This window comes from Portunus trituberculatus, chromosome 4 (genome assembly GCF_017591435.1).
Source record: "Portunus trituberculatus isolate SZX2019 chromosome 4, ASM1759143v1, whole genome shotgun sequence".
In the NCBI taxonomy this organism is placed as follows: Eukaryota; Metazoa; Arthropoda; class Malacostraca; order Decapoda; family Portunidae; genus Portunus; species Portunus trituberculatus.
In genome coordinates, this window is record NC_059258.1 from 230,071 (window position 1) to 235,070 (window position 5,000).

The 5,000-nt window shown below is 44.2% G+C and overlaps 2 protein-coding genes across 12 annotated transcripts in view; both read left to right on the top strand.

Annotated features, from left to right (window-relative positions):
- LOC123510604 (neurocalcin homolog) overlaps positions 1-5,000 on the top strand; it is a 110,843-nt gene that overhangs the window by 52,033 nt on the left and 53,810 nt on the right. The window lies entirely within an intron of this gene.
- The window catches only part of LOC123510652 (neuronal calcium sensor 2-like), a 67,502-nt gene that overhangs the window by 26,700 nt on the left and 35,802 nt on the right, over positions 1-5,000 (top strand). Inside the window, exon 1 of one of the 3 annotated variants that reach the window (XM_045265991.1) lies at positions 3,006-3,025. The exons of the other annotated variants lie outside the window; for them this stretch is intronic. The gene's annotated coding sequence lies outside the window, so the exon portion shown is untranslated. Of the gene's footprint in view, positions 1-3,005; positions 3,026-5,000 lie in introns of those variants that run through there. 3 annotated transcript variants of the gene reach the window in all.

Here is a 5,000-nt window from a genome sequence, read left to right on the forward strand (position 1 = left end):
TAATAGATACAGAAATAGTGATGAATATGAGGAGAATAAGCAGAAGAGAGGAGGGATAAGGTGAAGAAGTAAGAGAGGAGTAGGAGGAGAAAAGAAGAGAAGGAAAGAGGACTGAAAAAAGAGAGAGAGAGAGAGAGAGAGAGAGAGAGAGAGAGAGAGAGAGAGAGAGAGGATGCTGTTGTTCAGGTGGGAGTAAGAGAATGTGCGTCGCTGAAGAGAGAGAGAGAGAGAGAGAGAGAGAGAGAGAGAGAGAGAGAGAGAGAGAGAGAGAGAGAGAGATCTTCCACACCATTCTGGACGTAATTCAATATGAAGGAAGGGTTGTAAGAGAGAGAGAGAGAGAGAGAGAGAGAGAGAGAGAGAGAGAGAGAGAGAGAGAGTCTTTCACCTCAATGCTTGTGTGTGTGTGTGTGTGTGTGTGTGTGTGTGTGTGTGTGTGTGTGTGTGTGTGTGTGTGTGTGTGTTTACATCAGAAGCTAGATTTGGCAGGAGGATGAAGAGTAGGAGGAGGAAGAGGAAGAGGAGGAGGAGAATGCAAAGGAAGTTCAAAGTATTTTACTTGATGTGTGTAAAAGACAAAGTAGCAAAGAAGAGGAGGAGGAGGAGGAGGAGGAGGAGTTGAAGGTGGTAGTAAGAGGAGCAGGACAACGAAGAGGTGACGGGATGAGGACGAGAGGAGGAGGAGGAGGAGGAGGAGGAGGAGGAGTTTGAGAGGTGAAGCGGGTTGACCCCTTGAGCACGTGTGTAGGTAAGGATTGACTCCTCCTCCTCCTCCTCCCTCCTCCTCCTCCTCCTCCTCCTCTCCTCCTCCTCCTCCTCCTCCTCCTCCTCCTCCTCCTCTCTTCTTCTCTTACTCTTCCTCTTCCTCTTCCTCCTCCTCCTCCTCCTCCTCCTCCTCCTCCTCCTCCTCCTCCTCTTCTTCCTCCTGCTATTGATCTAACTTGTATTCTCTTCCTTCTACCTTCCGTCATTTTCAACTTCTTCTTCCTCCTCCTCCTGTTCCTCCTCCTTTTCCTCCTCCTCCTTCTCCTCCTCCTCCTGGTACATTTATATATTTTTTTGTTTGCCTTTTTTTATTATTTTGTATTTTTTTTTTTAAAGAGAGAGAGAGAGAGAGAGAGAGAGAGAGAGTAAAATGAGTCTTCTTTACATGAGTGATTACGTACCCAGTGAGCTCTCTCTCTCTCTCTCTCTCTCTCTCTCTCTCTCTCTTTCATAATGTAAAGAATTTTAATCATAGATTTTTTTTTCTATTATATTTTCCTCCTCCTCCTCCTCCTCCTCCTCCTCCTCCTCCTCCTCCTCCTCCTCCTCCTCCTCCTCCTCCTCTTCTCTACTGTCCTGTCTCTCTTATCTGTAGCCAGTTAGAAGTAGTTACCAAACAGCCTTGAAAGGACCAACAGGTCTGTTGTTTGGCTTTCCTTTGTATTCCTTTGTATTCCTCCTTCTCCTCTTCCTCCTCTTTTTTTTTTCTTTTAGTAAGTGGTGGTGAAGACGTTACTGTAGAGAGAGAGAGAGAGAGAGAGAGAGAGAGAGAGAGAATATCTTTACTCATGTGCAAATAACCCTTAGGTATTTGCTCTAATCTCCTTCACTTTCTCTCTCTCTCTCTCTCTCTCTCTCTCTCTCTCTCTCTCTCTCTCTCTCTCTCTCTCTCTCTCGTTCCTATCCGTATAACATGCAGAGAGAGAGAGAGAGAGAGAGAGAGGGGGCTGTGGGTGGGGTGTGCATGAAGAAGGGTTGTGCCTTGTGTTAAAGTTGTGTTGCGGGAGGAGGAGGAGGAGGAGGAGGAGGAGGAGGAGGAGGAGGAGGAGGAGGAGGAGGAGGAGGAGGAGGAGGAGGAGGAGGAGGAGAGGAGGAGGAGGAGGAGGAGGAGAAGGGAAAAAAGTGCAATATTTGTTAACAGTGACATAAAATTTGCGTGCGGTTGGATTGGCAGGGGAGAGAGAGAGAGAGAGAGAGAGAGAGAGAGAGAGAGAGAGAGAGAGAGAGAGAGAGAGAGTATACACAATTGAGGAAGGAAGAGAGAAAAAATAGCTTGGGGGGTTGGCGTGGCAGGGGTGGCTTGACAGGGTTAGTGTTGTACGGGTGCCTTGGCAGGGTTAGTGTGGTAGGGGTGGCTTGGCAGGGTTAGTGTGACAGGTTTGTTCTGGCAGGGTTAGTGTGGCAGGGGTGGCTTTGCTGGGTTGGTGTGGCAGGGGTGGATTGGCAGGGTTAGTGTAGCAGGGGTGGATTAGCAAGGTTGGTGTGGCATGGGTGGCTTGGCAGGTCAGTGTGGCAGGGGTGGCTTGGCAGGGTTAGTGTGGCAGGGGTGGCTTGGCAGTTTAGTGTGGCAGGAGTGGCTTGGCAGGGTTAGTGTGGCAGGGGTGGCTTGGCAGTTTAGTGTGGCAGGGGTGGCTTGGCAGGGTTAGTGTTGGAAGGGGCGTTAGTGTGATATCAGTGAAATGAAAGGTCAGTGAATCGATTTCGTGTGTCACTCTTGTGTGTAGCGTGACCGAGAACACACACACACACACACACACACACACACACACACACACACACACACACACACACACACACACACACACACACACTCTCTCTCTCTCTCTCTCTCTCTCTCTCTCTCTCTCTCTCTCTCTCTCTCTCTCTCTCTCTCTCTCTCTCTCTCTCAAGTTTAGGTACATAGACTTAAAACAAACACACACACACACACACACACACACACACACACACACACACACACACACACACACACACACACACACACACACACACACACACAGAGAGAGAGAGAGAGAGAGAGAGAGAGAGAGAGAAATTGGGTCAAGAATATGCTTGTCCCAGATTGAAGTTTTAAGAAAGAAACGAAGAAAAAGAAGAAAAATAAAAAATAAGACGAAAAATATAAAATAAAATAAATGAAAATATTATTGGTATTTCTATTTTTTTTTCAATCCATTAAGGTAAACTATTTTTTTTTATCTTTTCTTCTACAGGTACGTTTGGCTATCACGAGTTTACCTGACACCTCTACACTTAATCAGTGAGTTTACCATGTTACAGTTTACATGCCTAAAAAATTACGTATCTAATTTAGTTTACCTTGATTCACTTTACCTGTGTGTATCATTCAGTGGCTTACCTCTCATATGTACACCCATTTAGTGAGTTTACCTGCTGAGTTTACATATTAGTTTATTTACACCAAAAATTTACGTGTTTCTTTTGTTTTACATTGATTGATCTGACCTGTGTGTACTTGTTGAGTGGTTTACCTCACCTGTAGACCCATTTAATGAGTTTACCTGTTGAATTTACAGATTAGAGTTTACTTGCCCCAAAAATGTTCTCACCTGCTTCAGTTTACCTTGATAAAATTGAATTGTGTGTACTTGTTGAGTGGTTTACCTCACGTGTATATCCAGTTATTGAGTTTACATATTACAGTTTATTTGTCCAAAAAATTACTTACCTCCTTCAGTTTACCTTGATTGACTTTACCTGTGTGTGTTGATTGGCCCACCTCACTTGTGATTCTAATTAATGAGTTTACCTCGAGTTTACACATTCAAATTAGAGTTTACCTATCCCCCAAAAATAATTACCTGCTTCCGTTTACCTTCAGAGAGTTTACCTATGTTTACCTGTCGAGTGGTTTACCTCACTTGTAGACTTTATTAGAGAGTTTACCTGTTGAGTTTACTCGTACAAATTAGAGTTTATCTGCCCAAAAATTTTATTACCTTGTTAAGTTTACCTTGCTAGATGACCTTTGAAGAGAGAGAAACTTTACCTGTTCATTGTATGTTAATGAGTTTACCCTAAAGTTTACCTGCGTGAGTTTACCTGTTGCTGTCTCACTTGCCTTTGAATTTACCTGAGTTTACCTTTGTTTGTATATCGTTAATGAGTTTACCTGTGTTTGCATAATGATACCTTCCCTTAATGAATTTACCTGTTGAGTTTACCTGTCTATTACCAAACTGTATTGGGAAGAGAGAGAGAGAGAGAGAGAGAGAGAGAGATGAAATGAGAGACTGAGAGGTTGACAGTGACGTGAGAGAGAGAGAGAGAGAGAGAGAGAGAGAGAGAGAGAGAGAGAGAGAGAGAGAGAGTGCGTGTGGCGCCACCTGGCTCTAATTAATGATGTCATGTACCTTAATTACGTCAGGTATTAGAGAGAGAGAGAGAGAGAGAGAGAGAGAGAGAGAGAGAGAGAGAGTTGTGATATTCGTTCAATACATTCTCTCACTTCCTTCATTTCTTTTTTTTTTTTTTTTTCTTTGTTTTTTTTCACTCTTCTCTTGTAAAACTTTCCTTCCTCTCTTCTTCTTCCTGCTTATTTTATTCTTTGTATTTTCTTCTTCTTCTTCTTCTTCTTCTTCTTCTTCTTCTTCTTCTTCTTCTTCTTCTTCTTCTTCTTCTTCTTTCCCAAAATGAGGAAGAAGAACGGTGATTAGGGCGGAAGTGGTAATCTCTCTCTCTCTCTCTCTCTCTCTCTCTCTCTCTCTCTCTCTCTCTCTCTCTCTCTCTCTCTCTCTCTCTCTCTCTCTCTCTCTTGTCATCTATCTTAATTATTTTTCTTATAATAGGTAATAAATATAATTTCACGGCAGTTGAGTCTCTCTCTCTCTCTCTCTCTCTCTCTCTCTCTCTCTCTCTCTCTCTCTCTCTCTCTCTCTCTCTCTCTCTCTCTCTCTCTCTCTCTCTCTCTCAGCCACGCCCTTCCTCTCTCTCCATCTTACTCTAGTTGTCTCCCTATTGTCCTTCCTCCTCCTCCTCCTCCTCCTCCTCCTCCTCCTCCTCCTCCTCCTCCTCCTCCTCCTCCTCCTCTTACCTGGTGTACGTGTTCCGTTTAATTATCTTGGGGCGTACCTCTCTCTCTCTCTCTCTCTCTCTCTCTCTCTCTCTCTCTCTCTCTCTCTCTCTCTCTCTCTCTCTCTCTCTCTCTCTCTCTCTCTCTCTCTCTCTCTCTCTCTCTCTCTCTCTCAAGGGTTGTCTAACTTCTTACAAACTTC